At 40.9% G+C, this 24,624-nt stretch overlaps 1 long non-coding RNA gene across 2 annotated transcripts in view; it reads left to right on the plus strand.

The window, feature by feature from the left end:
* The first annotated feature begins 116 nt into the window (after nt 1-116).
* Nucleotides 117-24,624, plus strand: part of LOC147148765 (uncharacterized) — a 49,162-nt gene continuing 24,654 nt past the window's right edge. The window contains exons 1-5 of one of the 2 annotated variants that reach the window (XR_015086570.1): nt 297-557; nt 726-788; nt 6,907-6,959; nt 7,062-7,117; nt 20,758-20,870. This is a non-coding gene — a long non-coding RNA (uncharacterized LOC147148765). The other variant, XR_015086569.1, reaches the window with a different exon arrangement.

A 24,624-nucleotide genomic window follows, 5' to 3' on the forward strand; every position in this document is an offset into this window, starting at 1 on the left:
GCTTTACTCACCTGTCATAGAAAAATATGATTGATGAGCGAAAACAGATTTAACCTTTCTTTATATTCCTCACCCTTTTAATAATTTAGTTTGACTAATTTAGCGCTGGAACCAAACATGTTTAACAAGTGCCTTGAATGCACGACATTCAAAATGTACTTAAATGTAGCGTCAGCTCTGCTTGTTGTTTGGCGACATCTATTGGTAAACAACGGTAACTTGCACCTAATGCTGAAGTTTCTTTCAGCTTTTCTTAGTTTTTAGTTTTACTGAACACGGTAAGACATCTTCACCCGACATTTATTGCAATTGAAACACAACTCGTCATGTTTAGTTGAGGAAAAAATGTTACTGCCACATTAGTAGGCTAAACAGTAGTTCACGTTTATCCAAAACGTAGTTTTTGTGCTGGACTCGTCAATGCATGTCCACGTGTTTCCGAAACTGAAGTGTCAAGTGTTGACATTACGGCATTAAGAAAGCTAATTTGAAACAAATGTTCATGATTTTAACCCTACTCATAACGCACAAGGGTCACGACAGCTGGGCCTCAGAAGGTAGGGTATGCTAGCTCATGCTCCTTTCACTTTGTTGCATTGTATGCTTACTTGTGACTGTTAATTGTCTGTCCTTCTCAGGACTGCAAGTGAATGCGATGCCAACATAAAATCACAATACGTTTGCTGAGGAACACAACATAATTGTCTTCCCCTCCTCCTCCTCAGGCCTGCATGCAAATCTTCATCAGTCTTCATTCTCCATTACATTGAAGGAGAACAAATTAAAAGGTAATAAACTACAGATGGTACACATTGAAGTGAACAAGATCTTAAACACCTCTTAATCAGTCGCCAAAAATGTTAGAGGAGCGGAGCCTATTAGGTTCTTTATAGGATTCCTTGGCTAAATCCATCCAGATGTGAGCATTAATAATCACAGCACACTGGCACGACTGGAGATTTGCCGAAGCCCCGCCCCGAGGAACAATAGACTTGTCTCTCTTCTCATACATGTCAAAAGAAATGCTAGAAGTAGGAGCTTCGCCGAACCTTTAAGTCATTATGCATGCAGTCTTAACAATTGTTTAGTGATGTCATCTGTCAATTTTAGGATGTACGTCGTTTACCCTGTAGTGTAATAATTATGCACATTCATGCATATAATATTGTTTTTGTTGTTGTTTGGGGGGTGGTTAGTACGTGGATCGTGGACCTTCAGAAGTTGAACCTTTCTAAGGTCATATGAGTTGGAATTTTGCCCCCCAAATTTTCTAAATGTTAAATTGAGATCGATAAGGCACATACTACGTCATGTGACTTCTCTTCATTTTTGAAGACTTGTGTTTTTTGTGTGTAGGTTTAATATTAAGAATCATTAACTTATTTATACACTTTTGTGACAGACACAGCTACTTTATTGAACAAACGGTAACAAAACGAATGCATAACGAGTACATTTCACACACTAGCTACAGGGCCATGACAGTTAGCCAGTTAACAACTAGCCATTATCCTGAACCAATGACAGCCAACTGAATCCCATGTCTTTTAAAGCCACACACATTCAAAGTCATAGATACAACTACACTGTGACAAAATAAAAATAACACATGAATCTCACATACCTATTTTATATTGTTATGTGTAATGCTTTAAAAATTCATATCCATAAATAATAATGAAATAAATATATGGTTGTTTCACAAATTTTCATCAATCACAGGGTGTTCTGGAACGTAACCCCTGCAATACACAAGGGACTACAGTATCTTGCTTTACAGGTTCCTTAGTGTTGCATTTGTGTTCATGAATTTATCGACCATTTATTAGAGCTGATGTGTCACGCGTGCGTTTATGTACAGGCCCATGCATGATCGCACTTGGCCTTGCTTGGGAGACTGAAACTGGAGCTGCGTGTCAGTGTAATCGTGCCCTGAAGTATTTGGGGAGGTCAGATGAAGAAGTGCTCTGAGAAGCCAGCACGGCCACTGCAGCTGCCGGCCTCTCCAGCACCCACACGAGAGTCCCCGCTGTGGCGCCCGTGTTTCCGTGTGGTAGCTTGCAAGTGGCTAATGCGACGCAGTTATCACCCCAGACGCAGTTGCGTTCTCCTTGTCATCACACACACTGCGCCGCGGCTCCGACAGTTCCTTCCCCAATCAAAGCCACCAACGTGGCTTAATGGCAGCTGAGGCCACGGCTCAGTCGCCCTACATGTGGCTGTGAGCGGCCGTCTGCTATGCTTGTGGAGCGTTTGAAGGTGCTCCCACAGTCTGTGGAATGCCGGCCGTGCTGGGCGTGTTGGAAAAGGGGCCTCCCAAAAGGAGAGGAGGAAAGGAGGCGGGGGAACATAAAAGAGAAGGGGGTGACCTTTGAACAGCGCAGTCGGGCCAGTAAAACGAAGCATTGCAAAAGTGGAGGGATGAAGAGTGAGAGAAGTTGATTATCCAGAGTGAAAGGTGATACCTTGAGAGTTAGTGCTGTAATAGGGTAGTGAAGGGTTAGAAAGGTCACATGGTTGTTGTTTTTAGAACTTGACTACATTTCAGTTTCCAAACCAAAGACGCCATTATGACATCATTGTAGTAACAATTGCTGCTGTTTCGCAAACAAACGCGTTATTGATTGCTGTGATGTGCTCTAGGTCAGGTGAAGGGAAACGAGGGGGTGGCAGCGCCAGGATGTTCTCTCTCAAGCGTTCCAGTGAGGTGGACGGCAGCCTCAGGCGCCTGTGAAAGGAAAGACTCATGTGATTCGGGGGCCTTTGTTTCCAAGGAACTACCTCAGCCTTTACATATCCGTTTCCGACCTCCCACACACATACAGTATAGTCGTGCATATCTGCACGCACACACTTCTGACCAATGTATCAAGATTGTGTTCACTTTCATCATCACGTTTGCGAGACACACATAAATGGATGCAAACGTTGCTGGTGAATAACTGGACGTGCTAAGGCGCAGGATGTCATTAAAAAGAGAATGATATATTCACTTAAAGCCAGGAGAGGCAGAAATGGAGATCCGATCCCCCCACCTCAGAACTATAAGCCAGACGTAACCGCAAAGACAACTGTGTATATGGAATTGAATTACGATAGTGTTTTTTTGCGTTTTACAGATAAAAATATATTTATATATAGCTTAGCACCAATAATAATAACAATATATTCCCATGATAGGATTTACCTCTGCATTTCCCTCTTGCAACAAAGTGTAACAAAATAACCTGAAGTTCGAACTATCATCGAAGCATTGCGTTGATATTTAGTCGGTTATTGACAAATGTAAGCCCCCATTTTGTTGCGCATTCATTAATGTGAGATTATACTCTAATTGTCAAACATTATGTTCAGTATCTCATGCTGATGGCACTTGCATTATTAAAACAGAATTAGGGTCAATATGCTCTTGTTCTGTTTGTATTGTCTTCAAAACCTAACCGAAATAGTATGACGTTTACGTACATCATTTGAATGTACAGCTGAGATACTTATTAAAAACATTGAGTAAAACTTGTTGTTTTTAGTAAGTCACTGTGACTTATCACACATGAAATACAGCAGAAGTGGGCATTTTACAAAACCTTGCTGGTCCGTCATTTGAGTGTACCTGTCTGTCATTCAACAGTCCGTCGTTTTTCATGGTAAACTGAATTGTAATCGTCAGTTAGGCAGTCCGTCTGTCAGTCAGTCCCCCCAAAACACATCAGCAAAATGTATTTCAGAGATGGGCTTGAAATACAGTACATGATTTCTACATGTGTGAAGAATAATACTGTAGCATCCAGTCCAACAGGGTAAGCTAACGTTAGCATAGATGTTCACATTTGTAACATTTAGTAGCAATGATCACGAAATCTGCTCGACCAGTGAGCAACCAGCAGTGGTTTACATCACCCAAACAGCATCGGCTCAGCGCACTACAACCCCACTTAATCAAGTCTTAGAAATATTTTGTACCCTGTATCACTTTTTGGGTTGCCAATGGAAAAGCATTAATGGCCGTGTTGAGCATTTCTCAGAGATGGTGTATTTACTATTCAGTGCTGATCCTAGAAAAACTTGTACATCTTTAGAAGCGGTTTATGCTTTACTGAGTGTCACTCTAATTTTGTGCTCTGTTATCACTCATTGAGTAGGAAGTACTTTTAAGACACATGAGCTTATCCCTGAGACTGCACATTGAAATCTACTATTGCATCCCAGTGGACACGTGGTCACTAGATCAGAAGATGATTGATAGTAGCATTAATCACAGATGAACGACAGTACTGGGATGTGTTTCATAGTGTGTTTTTTTATGTTCATCAGCACTGTGAGTGCGTGCGTGTAGCTAGGTTACTGTTATGGCGATGTTGCTGCTGTTGCTGTTCTCATTTAGCAAGTGTAGTAGTATTTAAAGCCAAGCGTTACTTTTGTGTCATCATTTTATTGTCTGAAAAGCACAAGATGGAGGTGGCACACAATCAAAATACAGTGTTTCATAAGACTGTGTCACTTTACGTTACCTTATATCTCAATGACTGCTGAAGTTATGAAAACCCAACTTATTTTTCCTGCTATTGAGCTTAAGTTTTGTAGCAAAAAAATTAACACAAAAATCCAAGAAATTCATGTTCTATTTTTATCTATTTTTTCACAAATGTTCAATATGCGAGCTCTTCGTTACATGGCATACATTGAAACAGTATTCCATTTCCTGCCAAACGTGAACAAGCAAATTGGGATGGATGGTTGTCAAGGCCTCGTCGGATCTGAATCTCATTCAGATTGTCATAAAAAAATCAAATACAGGTCCCGTATAGGCAAAAAAAAAAATGATTTGGTTTGCATTTTCCTGCAGTTGGAATGTAGCCTAAATGTCTTCTTCTTTACAGTGAATGACGTTGTCAGTAAATAGCAATGAAAACAGTGCAAACCGCGTTTTTGGGACGTAAGAAAGTCCTGACAAGACCACTGTAGCGGAAAACTTAGATCGCCTTTCAAGTGAAACTGATTTAACATTGGCACTTATATAAAAGGTTTGCATGTAAAAATGACATCAGTACTAAAATGCTCCGCCCAAAAGACTCTGTAGTGATTTAAGGGCTTTTTTTGTGATTAGATTTACAACAAATTGCCCGCCCCTTGTAGGGACTGGGCTTGTTATTTTTTCGGTCTCAGCGGTCTACGACACGGGATGGAGGCAAGCGTGGTAATATTGCTCGCTTTGTCAGTCCTGTTGTCTAAAAGGGCAACCGATCGCCACCAAAATTACTACACTTCAACCTGTGAAAGTATAAAAGTGTTCTGCACAATAGTTTGGATTTATTGACATCAAACGTGACGTCATCATGATCACCTCCACAAAATCCAAAATACCGTGGCGATTGCTCCTCCACTTTCACAAGCTGAAGCGGACAAGAGCATGAATGCGTACACGAACCCCGACTGGTTTATATTTCGGACATTTAGCGACATTAACTCATGTCAACTCTCGGGAGGCAGACGGCGACTGGCAGCGGGCAAGCAATCAAGCAAGCAAGCAAGCACTTCCCTCGCCTCCCGGGCTAACAGTAGAATAACGGTACAGCTAATAGCAACAACGAGCTTCAGGCAGTTAAAACAAAAGTGAGAGTGAAACGGCGTCAGAGTGAGGTAAGTCCTCATCGAACGGGGGATGTCTTGCACGTGCGCATCCGACTCCACAGCCGAGTGTGACCGCATTAGAACGCACCATTTCGGCTGTTACATTCCATTGGACGGCGTGTTGTCGGTCGAAAAACTGTGGCCAAATAAATGTGCACGTCCACTCATTCCCACTTCAGTCTCTGTAAATATCCTGATTGGGGTTAAATGCCTCGCCCGTTGTAATTGTGATCAGCAAAGAAGCAGTGTTTTTTTTTTTTTTTTTAGCAAAGAAGCAGTGTGCGCTCGTCCCAGCATAAATCTATCCACATTTCCTCATTCTCATATAAATCAGCCACGGAGAGGTTAATCCTTTTGATATGTTGAAGTGGTCATTAGTAGGTATGTCCACATAAATTTTGGTGCCAATTGATCACCGTTTTTGGACATTATAAGCAATGATAGTACAATGATTTCTAATGAGGAGTTTGTAATCGGTTCCTCCAGTGACTCCGACCGAACAAAGGAAAGAACGGTAGGGGGCGCGGCCATTCTCCTCATTAACATGAGGCGTTATTCATGGAGTCACTTATTTCCTAATTTCTCCCAAATTTATTGATAAAATAGAAAATGACAACTCATTTTCCTGATCCAAAAATATATCAAATGAACTTGTTAGTGAAAACATGGCCCAACCATCCCTTTAAGATATGAAGATGTGACTTAAGAAACAACTGTATGATTGTGTCCCATGTTCAAATGTGACTTATTCACGTGGTACTGGTTGAAACGGTCTATCTGCGGAGGTATATTGTACTGTGCAAAATGGAAAAGATTTGGAGAATGTTTTGATCTCATGGAGTGGGAAAGTTAGTGTGTGTGTTTTGAGAAAAAGACAGATGCCTGGAAAACTGAACAGAGGCCGAACGTGTTGGCAGTTCCAGGATGTAAGGCGATCCAATGGAACCGCAGTAAAACGATTGAGGCCGGGCTGAAATGGAATGAGCGGCTTCACGCTGCAGGCAGGGGAATGCCACGGGTCACGGCATGAGGATTTGGCCCTGATATGATGTGGTTTGCTCTGGCAGACTGGGCGGCAGTTTGGAACCTGAGCTGCAATGAAGTCCTCTATCACAACCGAAATTTGCAAACTAATTGACCACCCGTACAGAGCCTTCTTGTTCCACTGGCCTTTCCTCATGGAGCGAGCAAGAATACCTCCACCAGAACAAGACTGTAGCGTGATTAATGACTTTCCTTTCCTCTCTCTTGCTCTCTGTCCTCTCTCTCGTATTGTAGCCCTCCCAAGGCTGGTTCTTTGGCGGGTCCTTTACCTCCCCTGATACCTCAAGGTAAACATGCTTGTAATGTCAGACCAGCCAGGAGAAAATCATTATTTCTCCGCTGTTGTCTTTTGATAATAATTCCATCTATCATTTTTGTCTATCGGTCAGTTCGAAACGCCCAACTGCCTCCCCACGTAATGTGATGAAAGATGCTTTGGAATGGGGTAAGATAAATCCCTTTGACTCATTTTACCTTGGACTGAAAGAGGGATTAAACAAAAGACATTTTTCAATCAAGTAGTATAAGTTCAGGTTGGTTCTCCACGATACAGTTGGAAAACTAAATCCTGATCTGCCATGCTTTTCGATGCTAACAAATTCTGTTAACCAATGAATGATAGTATGCTTAGCCCCAAGTCATACTACTGTATATGTTGACTTCAATGTGAATCAAGGTACAAAGGTAGCAACAATGTTAGCAGGCTAAAACGATTTCTCTATTCTACTTAATAAGAAACATAACGCAGCTATCCAGAATGTGACCAAGAATGCGTTCCATTCTGCTTAATTTTCATGCAAGTGTGCCACGTGGTGTGAGAAGAAAGAGTCTTATCATTTCATCTAAAGCAAATACTGCCTACAAAGGCATTTGAGCATTCCTCACATTCTTTGCTGAAAGACTATGTTGGATCGGTATGGAGTTTCCTCCTGATTGTCATTCCTCTGCTAACAGGTGAAAGATATTGGTAAATGTCTATTCACTGCTTTGAATTGAAAGTTACCAGTAAAGCCGATAAAGATTAAAAGCATGAAAACGGCAAACCTTGAATTGAGGCAAGTCAACTAATTGATAGCGTCAGACTGATTATTATTATTGTTTGAACTCAGTAATCGGGGAAAAAAAAGTGAATTTTTTTGGGTGTCCGCTTCCGCAAATCAAAGCGCTTCCCTGCTGATGCCCACTTCCACACTGATGACTTGGTGGCAAAGAGAGTAAATAAAGCTAATCCTGGAAGCGGGGGAAATCCAAAAAGCAAAACTTTGAATAGACTGTCAAATGTTTTTCTATTTCATTGAAGGGAGGAAAAATTGATTAGAATCAGAAATATCATTTCAAGGTCATATCAGTTGTTTGGGTGGGCGAGTTATCACATTTCTTGGTCCAACATAGAATAATAATTATATTTTGGAATGTAAAACTGGGGCCATTGACAGGAAAAGCAAAAGCGTACATTTACAAAGCATCAAATTTGATGGCCATGCTTCACCCCTATCCTGCTCACAGCATCTAATACGCATCATTGCAATGATTTGGGGGATGAGTGTGCCCTGCTGATATGATACAAATAAGAACAATAATAATAATAATTAGTCGTGGCTCTAAGAGTAAAGCCACAACGCCAAGTAGAGCAGTTCATAACCATCATGTCATAATCAGTACAGTTCTGTATTTTGGACTTGCGAGAGACATCTTTGAGAGAGGGAAAAAAAATGATGTTGTTTTGAGTGTTCATACAATGTAATTTTTTGAAAAGCACAATGACTGTTAAATACATTTCTAGTCAATTACACCAAAAACGGTAGGCTGAGCACTAAGCGTTTAATCTTACTTCTTTAATCTTAATCTCACATGTCCGACACGGCAAAACATGTTTTTGGTGCTCAGCAGATAGGATGTCCTGTGGTACAACTGTGAAGTCCAGAATTGTAAAGAGTTGATTTCACCACACGGCTGTGAAGATAGCAACCTATGCTAATGATGGTGCAAGGCTGAGAGGACTAATTGGTTGGAGGAATGTGTGAACATGGTGACAAGACCGTTTATTCACAGGCACTTCCACTGTGAGGTCTGCCACTAGCGGCCCAAGTGCAAACCCAGAGAAGACACAGCTGTGTGTGAACGCTGTAGCGCTAACGCCACTCGCTTTGATCGCCCCAACGTGAGCGTGGTCGTGATCTCCGCGAACACCGCCCATCTTGTCCGATATCCTGAGTGTACAAAGTGAGACATTCCAGACGTACAAGCTGCCCGTGACTAATGATAACCCATTTTCAGCTTTCCAGCGCTGTGGGCCTCTTGGCATGATAAATGAAGTTTTCCTCTTATAGTCCATCTTCAGCAGCCAGGTTAACACCACAGAATGGTTTGGCCTGGACCGGTTTGGATTATTATTTTATGTTTGTGAGCCTCTGGGTTGTGGCTGTGATATATTTCATGGTGACTTTTTGCACTCTGGATGCCGACATCACTGTGGGGACGATGTGTCATCGGTTTATTGCTGATTGGATTGAATTAGGTTGATTACAGATCCTAGACACACCATAATAAAACGTTGGTGTTTATTCAAGACGTAATCTCTAGACATATAAGTACCATGTATTACTGCCAGATTAGTAAGTGCATATCAGATCACTTTGTTGCTTTTGGTCGTATTCCAAAGTGTCATTTTTTTTATGTGGCTGGATGAAATATGTTGTCTCATTTCACAGATAAAGTCCCAAGGTTCTGCTCTATGTTTTGAAAAAAATACCATCATAAAACTTCAGCGGTTTCTCCTTTGGTTGAACAAACTGTGCAAGAACTGATGTTGTTCCACTGTTTTCTGACGACGTCACACGTTTCTCTCCTAAGTGAGTCTTAACATGGCCGATTGGTTTGTCTTTCATATAAAAATGTTTGCTCTCAAACCATTATTTTGTGCCCACTTGTATGTTCATTAGGAATTATTAACTGTCAGAGTAATTACTAGCAGGTGAAATGCAAAGACATTGTGTTTTTCTACACTAATATGGTGATGCCTTGAATTTTTTTTTTTTTTACCCTATTTACAAGTTGTTCATGATACGAGCAGTGTATGGGCGCTGAATTCAACTCACTTTTGGGAGCAGTTTGGCAGATAGTGAACTATTCTTCCAAAAAGAGTTTTCACGCCATTTAATGCCCCTACCAGTTGATGTTTCCTGTCTAAATAAACACAAAGAGAATAACATGTTATGTATTTAAAGCAACCACTCAACTTCTCCTTCCCCTAGCTTAATGCTAACACACAATAGAAAATGCCATAGCTGGGCTAACGAAAAACATAAGTAGTCGCGGTGTTATAGCTAAAGTAATGGATATTTGACCAAAAATGGTGCATCAGCATATGTAGACACACAATATAAAAATACTCTGTGTATTTTCTTTGTCCTCTGTGAAAAACAACTGTTATTGCAGGTTACTGAGTCAGTACTATTAGTTGTGAAAGTCCAAGTACAAGTGTAGTTGCTGACACCAGGTGTCTGAAGTTAATTATGATGCACAAACATAGGACCATTTTTTTATTAAAAAAAAGAGAGAGGAAATTACAACCCTTAATTGAAGTGCATTTATTCTTTTTTGCGAGGTGGGGGAGATTCAGTATGAGAGTATGCTTCTGCAATAAAAATGGAATTTATTTTAAGGCTTTTAACACATCTTAACCAGGGGTGCCAATAATTATGGAGGGCACCATATTAAAAGATGAAGTCAACCCCCAAATTTTTTGTACAAAAATAGTTTCTATGCAGTCCCACTAGTCTAAACAAAGCATTCTGATTGATACTGTGTTTGTGGAATATGATTTAAGTCGTCAAATCCACCTGTTTTTGTCATAACAACCAATAACCAATTATGGGTCAGCTTCAGAAAACAGGTGAGCCATGATTGGTTGTTTCCTGAGCCCTGAGCAGCTGTGATGTCATTTTCATTCGACGGCAAGTGACGAAATGGCCGCCGCCTGAGATGCCTAAAAACGGTTGAATTTTGCTGCTTAAGTCATATTCCACAAATGCAATATTAATCAGAATTCCGTGTTTAGACTAGTGGAGGGGCATAGAACATATTATTGTAAAGAAATGTGTGTCGTTGACTTACTCTTGAAAGAGTTGAAATGAGTCATTTCTTACAATCTGAAATATAAAAATGTGTCCATAATGGTTATTTTTCATAACATAACGTTTGATTTATAAATCAAAAGTAAAGATGGATTAAGTTTTCTCTAATTGTGCTTGACTATCATATGGGCAGATGTCAAATATGCACAACTTGCTTTGTCGAAAGAAGGAAGTGGCATCAGAAGTGGCGTGTTCACCTTTCGCCCATTGCTAGACAAAGTTGAAGCGGTCTGTCATGACTCTGGGTTACATTGTTGGGCCAGGCAGGAAGTGTTATGGAGGGGCTGTGGGGGCGTTGCTAGGCAACAGGGTGGGCAACTTGGCGTAATGAGCGCAGGGCTCAGGAGCTGTCTGCTCAGTGTTCCAGGCCCTGACGAGAACAGACAGGCTGGCCCGGGACGGCCTGCGTGGAGCTGCCACCACGGCCACCTGCTCACAGCAATCATCACCAGCGCTCCGGCCAGCCACCGATACAGCATACAGCCCCAATTAAGAGCCCGGCATGTCCCCCTCCAGCCAGCCATCACGAACACTACAACGAGTCTGACAAGGCTGCCTTTTTCCCCCTGAACAATCTCTAATTAACAACATTGGTCGTGACGAAGTTGGGCTGCTGAAGAGGCCCGGCCTCCGCTCGGGTAATCAGCTTAAATACAAGTTTATTTCCTGCCCCCTGTGCCTCGCTGCTTCCAGCAGCGATTGCATTTTTGTATCTGTTTACCTCCAATTTCCTCCCTAGTGCTAATGTGTCTTGCAGAAACACTGTCACTTCCACTTGAGGCGCCGTTGGATGATCTTGTGATCAGACGGCCTCGGTGCAGTGATGGAAGTTGTTTTTGAGCAGCAACGTGGTTCTCAATCAAACATGAGGATGAAAAAAATAGTAATCATGGATTCAATAATTGGAACTTTCACTCAGGATAGAAGTCCCTGCAAACCAAATCCACGGTCTGAAATGTAGTATGTGAGGTGACCTCATTACCAGAGCAGGATTAAGTGTGTTTCAGCTGAGGGCAAAGAAGGCGGTGGAATTTCCTTTCATTGGGGAGGTGTTATTGTTGGAGAGCTGAATAGAAACCGAGCAAGCGAGATGAAATGTCTTTAGTTCTGATGCACGACTGCCACTACTGATTGCATGGAATTATGTCTAATCATGTGTCTCGACAAGTTCAAACAAACGTCATATTGGCTGTTGGACCAGACGTGACAAATATGAGTGCAGTCGATAGCCATTATTATAGAATACAATTGTGTTTTTCATCCCAGTGCTGAGGGTGTCTGTTCTGGTTTATGCAAAGCGAAAAACGGATTTCCATCGTTCAGTCCAATCACGGCTGACCAGGACTCAGGTAACGACCAATCACAGGTCAGCCGTGATTGGTCGTTACCTGAGCCCTGAGCAGTTGTGACGTCATTTTCAGTCGACACTAGTGACAAAATGGCCGCCGCCAGAGATGGCTAAAAGGGGTGGATTAACTCTTATTCTACAAACGCAATATTTATCAGAATGCCTTGTTTCAACTAGTGGGCTTGCATAGAACATATTCTTGAAAAGAATATGTTTGGATTGTTTTTCACTTTAACGGCTGAGGTCAATGCTTGTTTACAGTAGCTGAACCTTCTTTGGATGTATGACTTATTTGATAATATACAATTATTTTTTTCCCTGTGATGTGAATGAATTGAGTGTGAGTTCCAAAACGTGGTCGTGTGGTTGTAATTTTCTAAGATTGTCTCATCCAATGCTTGTTGTACGGTTATGTCTTCTGCACTCAATACGGGGCGGGGGGGGGGGGTGATTCACCGACTCAGCAGCAGAGGGCGCTGTTTCTCAAAAGCGCGTGAACCTTCAGCAGCGCCTTTGCACACGCAAATAGCAAGCAGTCCTGTTTTGTTTAAAGAACTCTGTCTGTACTGAACTCTCTCACTATATGTATAGATTGCCATCCAAAACAAACCTTTAAGGTGATTTGCAACCTTCACGGCCAAAGGCTATGTACACACAAGAGTTGAATGTGTCCAATGAAATTGAAGTGGCATTTATGATGCCTATATGTAGTCTATGGTGTCAGTCGCAAGCTTTAGGCTGCTCATCCAGAGGAAGCCACTTGAGGAGTTCCTGGAAACACCTCTCAGATGAGACACAATGCAAACACAACATTTCCTGTCCCACTGAAGCACACAACCAGGTAGTCTGTCCAGCTCTTGCATCATTTATGTTCCATTCCTTGAAAATTCGTTTGTAATTTGTGAATGGGGTACTCGGGACAGTTTTAGAATTTCTCGGTCTAAAAGTATTCTTGAAATGTCATACATGACTACTGTTTTTGATTTGGTGCTGCTTTTTTTCTTTCTTTACTTTTTTTTAAAGGAATTTAGGAGGCTGCGTTGGCTGCTTTCATTGCCTACCATGCATGGAAACTTGCACGTTGCCCAACACCCAATCTTTTCTTGAACTAAATGTGGTTTCAGTGCAGGAGGTTCAACAAATACATCCATGGGGGGGATTTGGGTGTGGAGCTGAAAAGAGGGGAGCAGTCCTGCACCGAGCCTCACTCCTTGCCTGCATTAGGTCATAGGCTAATAAAGGGGAGGGCGTCAGTCAGCACCTCAAACCCCTGTGCTGTGGTAGCGCCTCTATGATTGATTGTTAGGAAAGTGCCCTTTTTCCCCCTTTCGCGAACGATGAATTTGTACAGGAGAAAAGAAAAGTGGAAAGCTGTTTCTAACACTGCTCCTGAAAAAAATAGAGATTGACTAAAGATCAATTTACTAACCAAGCAATATGTTAACTAAAAAATGGAATAACGTGCTGTAGTCTGTTATTTGAGAATTGTCTATTCGCGTGGGTGATTACTGTTTTTAATTTACAGATACGAAGCACTGTGTTACGTAACGTTTGTCTTTCTTGTTGAATTCACTTGAAAGCTGTAATATGTTGTTTTATACGTAGCCTCCATAGTTTTCACACTCCAAACTAAAAAAAAACCAAACAAAAACACAGGAAAAAGTGCATGTCAGGTAATGTTTTGCCATTCCCAACTGTGTCCTGGCAAGATGAGATAATTTAAACATGACTTTATTGCCCCAATATCCTAAAGCGTGTTGGGCACACTGACAATCGGGATGAATTTAAGCATTTTTTCCCTCCCTTGTGGTTAAGGATGACAAAAATCCCATTGTCGGATGTCTCTGAAGGATTGTTCTGAGCGACTGGCTTGTGGTGTGTTTAATGTCTTTGCTTCATGATCTGCTTGGATCGCAAATGTTAAACCTGTCGAATATATAAGTCCTGTGTGTCCAGGGTTTTTCCTGCTTCAAATTGAGGCAGAGGTGATACCATCTTGACCATGCGTTTTTTGTTATGCTCTGATTTTTTTTCCCCTCTCATTTTGAAAGTGAACTTGGTAGGCAACACTACTCAATGTTTTTTTCCATCCATCTCATTTGCATCAAAGTGCATGCGTTAGATGCACGTACCGACATAGTACCTCGCTTGCCAAATGTAATCTGTTCAATCTCCGCGTTCGGGCAAGCCCTTTAAAATACGCACCCAAATTTGGAAGTACTGACGTAGCAGCCGACCAGGAAGTAAAAAGTGAGGCTTTTCTCACTGGTTTACAATATGTGTCTTTCATTGTTACAAAAGAAAGCCCAGTCTTTGCTCATTTTTAAAAAAGGAAACTCAAGAGGAGACAAGATGTATCTTTCAGTGTTAATACAGTAAATTCACTTTATTTACCAAAGCTTCCCCTTTGTCCTCATGCTGTTACTTGTAAATAAATTCACCAAATTAGCAGTAAATCGCTTGCCAGCCCCTCTCCTATTGGAAACGCTTCTGACGTCACGACAGCACCACCGTAAAGTACAATAATGCTATTTTCACACCGCAGGCAAATGCGGCCCAGATCAGATCTTTTTTTTGCCTGTATGCGACCTGTGTCTGATTTTTTATTTTTTTTTCTAAATGACAGTCTCAACGGCTCAATTGCGATCTTTTTCAAATGCGACCTGGGCCACTTTCATATGTGGTCCTAGATTGTATACGTATCAGATTTTTTGCAATGGGACCGCAGTCAGGCCCACCAGTATCTGACATTGATGTCATCCAGAGCCCAAAATGCACTCGTGGGCAGAGTGTTGGCAGCGGGGAAATCAAATCTGCAAAGTTTTGAGTAACAGTATTGACTTTATATTTGACTTTAATTTAATCCCACTTGCAACATGAAGCATAAAGTGGACATTTATGGTCATTGTAGTAATTCAGCCACGGTTCAGATCAGTTCCCCCAACCGAATCGCTCCACTGTAGAAATGTCCCAACATGCTGGACCACATTTACTTCCGTAAACTCTGTCATGAGTGACGTCGTTTCTTCTGCGCATGCGGGTCACTTTGGCAACGCATTTGTTCATATGGCAGACAAGACCGAGGTCGGATTTATAAAGTAATGTGAACACTTGCAAAAAAAAATCTGATTTTTTTAAGAGCCGCATGAAACCGGGCAATTGCGAGTCGCGGGTTGGCCAGGCCTGATATAGCGCCCCCATACTGGCGAACGCTGCAACTGCAGGTAAAATATGTTGCTGCCGCAGAGGAACATCCATTGTGGTATGTTGAGCAGTATCAATTGAAACACTTTGATTTTTTTAAAATTCGTTAAAAATCGGTACGTCTGTGCCCTGCTTTCTTTCTTTCTGTGAAGCCAGTCCTTCTCTTTCGATTACATTTCAGTAAGGATTGAATTGAATGGTTCATTGAGTTTGGCACCTTCTTCAGTATAGGAAAAATAAATGAGCGCTAATTCTCTAATTAGTGGCAGTTGGGAAGTTGGCTATCACTGGCCCTCAGGGCTGAAGCTCCGTGAAAGACAGAGACTGTGCCTTGCCTTTTTAAAAAAAAAATTTTATTTATTATTTATTTTTTTCATAAAAAGGGGGCAAAAGCTTGATAGCATGTGGTTTGCTGTGGGTCTCTGAATGGTCTTTTTTTTTTTCCATGAAGTCAAAGTAAAGCGTTTGACATTTTAAGTTAAGCCTGGCTACTGATCTCTCCTCCTCAAAATCCCTGCCCCCTGGCTGGGATCTGCGTGTGAATTGTGAATCAAATGAGTGGCTTAAACATGGCTCAGCTTCTCTACCACTCTTGTCCTCACTCCCTCCCTCCCTCTCCCCATGGTTTAGTACGCAGGTGCCCGACAGGAGTTTTATTGCAGACCCAAGTGGTCCGGAAGTGCATAGAAGCACAATATAACCTACAAATATGCCTCATGGCCTAAACCTAGTAGGCTATGCATACCTTGATGAATATGTCACCTATGAGACTAGAGAAAACCCCCCACAAATCTATCATTCTGAATAAAGAAATACGATTTCAGGCATTGTTTCATTCATATATTACTGATAATCTGTCACTCCAGAGGAAGACACAGTTGCCTTGCAAACTATTTAGTCTGTAAGTGTTTGTATAAATTAGAATTATTATGAACACTCCGTTAACAGCCAATGAAACAGACTGCATCGCTGACCAGAAGGCAACTGTTGATCTACTTAATGATGCCCAAAATTCCTTCTCCAAAGAAAGCAGTGCATGACTTTCTTTCCTCATGCGTTTCTTTAGACTTGGTCTCTGATTCCAGAAATGATGTCCTCGGAAATACAGTGGAAGTGCCAAAAGTGGATTTGGATTTCAAGCAGACGTTCCTGGAATAACATGCCTGAAAAGTCAAATGAAAAACTTGGTTCCACAGCCACCCGTCAACCAACGTCACAGAACAGATAATGTTCGACTTTGGAACTTCTCCTATAACCAGCAGTCGCAATGATTTCTTGCTTCAACTTATGCACTGTGGTTATTACGCATTTTCAAGGTCAGCTAAAACCTTTAGATGTGAAGGGAAGGACAGTGGCCCGGTGGTGTCAGTTTGTTATTGTACTGCATGCCTCATGGCTGCAGCATGTCACTTTCCATCACTTTCCCAGGTTAGCCCCTGAGAGGCTTTAGGCTAGCCTGCTGTTTACAATACCTCCCATTCAGCCCACTGCTCCTCAATGAAATGTCTATTTATAGAGGCCGCTGGCGTGCACAGAGTCATCTGCTTGTTCTGAATGAGGTCTGGTGGTTTTGACAAGGTTAGCTGGATTAAAGCATTGATGGGAGGGGGTCTGAAGGACAGGTCACAGGGCCTAGTTGGGGGTGAGAAGGCCACCAGGAGAAGACTGGCAGCCCTGACTTTATTTGATGGTCAGCGTCGGCCCACTATTTAGTTAAATGCTGAGCAGGTGATGAAGCAGTGCTAGCTAAACATTTACTCAATGCCCAAACTCCAGTTTTAGCCCTTTAATGTGGCCTCCGTGTCTGCACTTCAACCAACGCTGACGCCAAATACGCGCAGATTTCTCTTCTAATGACGGGAAGTCGACATGAAACGAGACCCGTTTGAACCGCCGAGCAGTGTCATGCGCATTGATGTAACTTGTTACAACGCTCTCCTCTTGTGACCCCACCCATTCACTGAGCCAACGGCTGCTGCCAACGGGCATATCCTCCTGTATCCGATCACTTTCGCTACCCCAAACCCTGGAAAATATTTTGGATTCGGCACGGAGTGTTTTTGACTAGCAATTACAATTAGCGGCTGTAAAACAAATAACGCGACCCTGTTGTGTAGGAAATGTTTTTGTCAGAGTTCAATTCAGTGACAGGGTGAGGGACTGAAGGTTGGTCATTTCCCTGCAAAGTTTTTCCTTTTATATTTTTGTTTTGAGTCCTTGCTGTTTTCGTCACAGCGGCGCTTCAGCCAACTTGTCCAGCTCTATTGTGCCGCTGGCCTTTCTTTGAACCTGTGTAGCTATAAACATGGCTAAGTGCTCTCCTGCAGAAGCAGGCCCGCAAGAGGACAATACTGTGACAGGAATTTGCTGTACACTGTCGCCAGCCACACGCTTAATTAAACTCGTGCAGCGAGGGGAGATGGGTCTCAGCGGAGCAATGGAACAAAGCTCACTTAAATACAACCTCTGACTTGAAACAGAGATTGTGACACTTCCGTAAAGTGAGCTTACCAGCAGTTCCTGTTCATACACACATTTATCAACACGACGTCTGAATTGATGTGTCCCTTTATACAGACGTTTCCGTAGTCAGTTAATTGATGCAACATTCTATTAGGCCGTTTTCTCTGCATTCCCAGCAGCGATACACAACCGTGTGGAATATTCATGGCTGTGTGAAAAGTGAAAAAGTTAAACACAATGCTGTCCTTTTGGATTCAAGGAAACATATCATAATCATCATCATCCGCCACCCAAAGTTCGTCCGACCTGAGGCCAATTTCTTCTCACAGCGTGGTTCAGCCAAAACCTAAACGGCAAGCTGAACTTTCCTTCTCTTTTAATATCAAAATGGAGCCTCTTGTTGAGCTCTGTAAGCTGCTGTTTTTGTTTCAAAGACTTTTTGGCCAGCTATCACCTTAGTATGGCCCAGAAAAAACATTGTCACTGTGTGGTCAGGATAAGCTGCATTGGGATATAGTGCAAATGAATGCCAGTGTGGTCATGCTTGGACAATTTAGAGAAGGCTAGAGCAGAAAAAGCCTCAAAGTCATCTAAACATAGGAACTCCTAAACCTTCTAGGCTCTCACGGTCTTGACTGAGTTGCAAGATGACAGACAGTCCCTGCCGTAACTAAAGACAGAAACTATCCAGAGTAGCAGACGGCTTTGAACATTTTTAGGCCTTACAAGTCTGTGTTTTTCCACTATTTCAACACTTTAAGTTTGTCCAGGTGTTTAAAGAGTCTTGTTTGTCCCTCCTGTATATTTTCAAAGTGTACGTGCTCCGCTTCACTTGGACACACAGTCTTGTAAAGTAAGAATGAAAGCAGTGGTACCTCAATTTACAAGTTAATCAATGTACCTACTTATGGTGGCAGCAAAGTTCACAACAAGCAACAATTTGACAGCGAGTGAACAATACTTCAAAAAAAAGGTCAAGTACTTGCTTTGAACTGTTATTTGCCACTCCCAGCTGAAGTGTACTGTAAAACTAAACATAAAGCAAAGGCAATCACATGTGTATTCAACCAAATTAGGGCTATAGCCATTGAATATTTTGGTATTCGGATATCCTACTGAATATTCTATCTAATAAGCGAATATTCAGATTAAATGTAAAAAAAAAAAAAAAAATCACTTCATAATGAACGATCAATTGGTTTGAACTTTTAGGTATTTTTTTCCCCTAGTGTGCATAGCAGCAAACTGTATTTCCTTTTCTAGAAACATTTATTAAGTGAGATTTTAGACTGTGAGACAAAGTGACATCAGAAACACGTTAGCTTTTTGTCGACTAAAACAGAACATTTGAGTAAGCATGGTTTGTTAAAAATCCATCTGTAGGAACTATAGCTGTGTCAAGCTGTTAGCGTCAAAGTGTGTAGTCATTTTCGTCTATTGCCAACAGGCGCCATATAATAAAATGTCAGCGTAATTAGAGTTTTTTTTTTAGCATCCTTAATTAGTGAATGAAAACAATTTCAGGATGATGTTGTGTTGATGTTGGTGGCAACAGTTTGTCATGGCAATTTAACCTTTAACTGGGCTCTAACTATCCAACTTCCAGTCTGGAAGACGAGTCATGTCACAAGTGTTGACAGGAGCAACTTCAAACTAAATGCTTACCAAGGCACCGATGTCTGTATTTGAAAAGATCTTATTTGGAAGTTGGCCTTCTCACCACATTGGCAGCGTGTTACGGTCATGCATAGCATGAACAATTGTTGCTGCTCAAGGCTTGACTTGTCTTGCAGATGGTGCACACCAGTTAAATGAGTACCCGAGGCAGAAAGAAATCCTCAAGCATTTTTTTCAAATCAAATTACACGAGGACTCGCTTCACCCTTAAACCAAACTACATCAACTTTCTCTCCTGAAAGCCAGCTAGATTAAAGCTAACACAATGCTAAACGCCGTAGACGCATTTACCAAACTACCATCAATGCCGTGGGAATGATAAACCTTTCACCATATTTACACATTTGAACATATGCAGGCAGAGTATACAGCAAATCTCGCAGGCAGCTATTCTTTATCCTCAGTGAAACACGACTAATATTTTGGCAGCTTGATTTGACAGTCTTCTCCCATGTTTCATCATCAAATTCGAGTAGTATGTCTTTATATATTATACTGCCCGCTGGTGGCCAAGTTGCACACACCAGAAACAGACTGGAGCCATTGAATTATCATGTTGCACAAATTGTTTTATTCTTTACATTCTATTCAATTGCTACTGCTGTAAATGCCTTTTTATAATCAAGTACAGCAAAATATCAGATTTTTAAAGACTTTTACTTAAATAATATTCAACAAGGTGAATTTCGACAAAAGTTATTTTGTGTAAAGACACTTGTACTTGTGTCGCTTTCGGGTTCTTTATACAAGACTAGCTGCAGGGTAATGCTACCACCCACAAAGCCACTTAATGAATAAACAGGACCAAAAGAAGTTCCTTTAAACACGGCAGTTCGTCTAAACGCAAACTCAAGTATAATAGATTTGACAATTATTCATCGTACATCGTCTAGACATTTTGTTTACCATGGTGCAGCTCCTGAATACAACATTCCATCCTTGACATGCGGATGTTGCTAAACCAAAAAGACTTTCTGTTACTGAATTGGACCACTCTGTCTGGTTGAGGGGGCTGAAATCTTCCAAGTCTGAGTTTTGGATTTACTCTGATCAGAGACAGCTCCATTCATGTCTTCAATTAATGCCTCCACAACCCTCGAGTCATTTTCCACTCTCTAATTTATCTAATAGCTGGGGCAGGGAGGCTGGGAGTAGCACAGCCAGCTTTGCGCAGCTCATTAGCTCCAGCACCATGGCCTGTGCTGTATTTAACTTAATAATGAGGCCAAATTAACAGCAACACTGGCCTTGTTCCAGGTGCATTGTGGGTGAAGGTTTGGATGAGTAGAGGGGGGAGAACCTGGACAGCTGAGGGAAAACCCAACGACTAAAACAGCATTCAAGGAAGAGGAAAGAGATGCTTGCTCAAGGTGAGTCCACATTCTAAATACATACACACACATATTTATATTTATTTAATATACATATATATAGATATATAGATCGATATATCTATATATATATGTATATGTATATATATGTATATATACATATATCTATTTCTATATATGCAGTATATATATATATATATACATATATATACAGTATATCTATATATATATATACTGTATATATATCTATATAGATATATAGATATATGTACTGTATATATGTATAGATAGATAGATATATGTATGGATATATGTGTATATATATATATATATATATATATATATATATATATATATATATATATATATATATATATATATATATACATTAGCGAGGTTTCTGAAATGAAGTATGTCTTTTCATTCAAAATATACAGTATAATGTTTGTCACTATTTTTGTTGTGCGTTTAGTTTTGCGTTAAACCCCACCTCGGGTGTCATTAAACAATTTAAAGCACGCTCGAGGAGGGCAGAATAACTTTCGGCACAAGCTTGCTGCACAAGCAACACGGTGCATTCAGGGTGCTTTCACAACATAGGAATTTGCAAAAACACGCCACGACCAATTGTTCTTCTTTGATTATAATGTCTTTATTATCATGAGAAGCCCATTTTGAAATAACGATGACATTTTGGTAAATTGCCCAACCCTACCTCGGGCCATGGAGACAGATTGGAATGTGAACAAAAGCAGCGATCCAAGCAGCATTACGTCAGCATCACCTCCTCGGAAGTTGTTGCCTGTTGCACAGAAGACATACCAGAGTGTTTGTTCACCTGCTGTCCTTGGCAGCCAATAATCTCAAACATTCAGTCATTAATGAGGCAGATGCTTGACTTGTCTCCTGCTACCATAGCCCTGACGTGAACCCTGACCTTGTGACTAATGTTCTCATTCATACTCGTGCAGTGTTGTGACAGGATGCTCTCCAGTCACTCGCTGTGTGAGGCTGCAGTTGTTGTACCGCCTTGGCACTCTTCATGCAGTGTTGAAGCCAGATGCAACAGAGCTGATGCATATGCCAGGATTTTACGTGGATTGTGCGTTGTTTCTCTGTAATTTATTGTGACTTGGCTCAGTCAACAGAGGAAATAGCACCGCATTAATTAAAACTCATGTGTACAATAGGTGCTTGCACATCATTGCTAAAAATTACAGCAATTTTCTGATGACAATGGAATATTGAAGAACTAGCATAACCCTAACCCCTGAGGTGCATTTTTCCACGACAATTTTTAAACGGCAGGGAGCTTAGCACCGTTGATCTAATTGTACAATTTCCCCTTCTGACTGTTGTCTTTGATCGCTAATCCAAGAGAAGTGTAACGAAAAGAAATATAAGTTGAAAAGTCGGTTTTGATTTACACACGATCTAGTGAATAGGTCTTAATGCAGCTTGAACCGGCAAATGGCCCTTTCAAAAAGTTATAAATCGGTACACGGTAAATCGGTTTGATATCACTAATGATTCTTCACTTTTACTGTAATTCCACTGCTTCTCAATTTTTTTTACACCCCCACAGAGACAAGAAAAAAATGTTGCGCCCTCCCAACTCTCCCCTATCACTACAAATAGTATCTTTCGTCTAAAACATTGTTATAAGCATACCGCTGCATATGGTTGTGTCCTTATTAACATTAAAGAAAAACAAAAAAGAAAGTAATATAGAACAACTTACAATGAAGAATAATTAATAAGATTTTTTTTGTCTCTCTCCACCTTTCTTTTTATCCGTGTCATCCCTTGCAGGGTGCCGTGTGTGCGCATTCTCAATGCAAAAAAACCCCGACACCTTAGAGCTAATACTCCCTGCATACTTGTACTTATGCCACTTTCATAGACAAATGATAGTCGCTGTGGAGAGTTGGGGGGGTGTACAGTAAAATGTTTTCTTCTTCCAAGAGGGACGGAACAGAAAATAATAGAGAAGCACTGACTTAACAAGAAAAGTGTAAAAACATTTTGATTTGTTGCTCCTTATTTATTTAGTCTTTTTTCAAAATATCCATCTATGGTTGATTTCATGAAAGGACATTATTATTTTCCTTGACTAACTGATTTAATTTATTCCGTTTTTTGACCTGACCTTGAACCTAAAGTGAGCTTGTTGCCGATGTTGATGATAACTTTTTAAAATGTGCACGATAAACTATTATCTTTGCAAATAAATTTCCTTGCTCTTCAAATTGTGATATTATGAATCTCCACATATTTTCCTTTGTAATAAATAATCGATTTTTTTGTTGTTCTTCTTTAAAGAGGAAGTCAACCCCAAAATTTTCTCTACAGTAATATGTTCTATGCGTCTTCACGACGTTCTGCCTTTACTCAGTTATATTTTGTCAAGTGGTTGCACGAAATAAAATCATTTTAATCCAGATATACAGTATATTTTTGAAGTAGACTATACATCTACTTAAAAATATATCTGAATCCAGATGATTTTTACTTTGTGCAACCACTTGACAAAATTAAGTGGAGTAAATTCAACCACCATTCTTTTCAGTGTAGTATAAACACCATTCTGATTAATATTGTGTTTGTGTAATATGAGTTAACCAGCAAAATCCAGCCATTTTTAGCTTTCTCGGGGGTGGCCTAGTGAGCATGGAGGGGAAGCCGTTGTTTGCTTGCCTGTCCCCTTGGAGGTTGTGGCGTTTTAAGAGGAGCTCGTCCCTTTTTAGACTTAATCACCTTAAAGTCGTTTCTAGACTGCGATTTAAATTTGCATGCTTCCATTTTTGTTTCATCTGGTCCTTATCCACCGGCGAGCACAAGGATGTTCAGATGTAAACCTTTGTTGTGACGTTTTTAATCATCCCGGAGGGGGGAAAACACAAAAACAGCCGTCTTAACATTTTTCTTGGGAATTTTTTAAGCTGTTTTTCCGGTGACTGTCACAGTCTTGAAATTAACTTTGAATGACTTTAAGGGTCATCAAATGATTAGCTGCATGACGGTCCATGATAATTGTCTACTTACGATGAACCCTAAAGCGGAAGTTAACCCAAACATATTTTTTCAAGAATATGTTCTATTGAATATGTTCTAGGCTCACATTCTGATTAATATTACATTTGTGAAATAAGAGTTAATCCACTCGTTTTTAGCCATCCTCGGGAGCGGCCATTTTGTCACTTCTTTCGACTGAAAATGACATCATAGTTGCTCAGGGCTCAGGTAACGACCAATCATGACTGAGCTTCAGAAAACAGGTGAGCCATGATTGGTTATCTGAGCGACTGCGATGTCATTTTCAGTCAACAGAAGTGACAAAATGGCCGCCCCCTGAGATGGCTAAAAATGGGTAAATTAACTCCTATTTCACAAACGCAATATTAATCAGAATGCTGTGTTTAAACCATTTTCTTGTAAAGACATTTTTGGGGTTGATTTCCCCTTTAAATGACCGAAACCAAAGCCTTTGTGTTGTAATTGCATCACTTTCATCAGTCACCCTGCAAGGCATATGTGTGAGACTGTGGAATTCTGTTTTTATGTGTGTTTTTATATGTGTAGGTCGCTGCCCTTTGTGTTTAGGCAAAGCAAACACACTTTACTGGTATGATTATGGGTCACTCCGAGATTGAGCAAATATTCTTGAGACTTTGTCTATTTTTAGATGCTTGCGCTAGACAAATGAACACTGCTGTTGCCAAAGAGCGAACCATGTCTGCTTTCATCCTCGACCTGTCCTCATAATTCATTTAAATATTAATCAACCAAAAGA

Source organism: Filicampus tigris, chromosome 4 (assembly GCF_054856515.1).
Source record: "Filicampus tigris isolate MCC_2025a chromosome 4, RoL_Ftig_1.0, whole genome shotgun sequence".
Taxonomy (NCBI): domain Eukaryota; kingdom Metazoa; phylum Chordata; class Actinopteri; order Syngnathiformes; family Syngnathidae; genus Filicampus; species Filicampus tigris.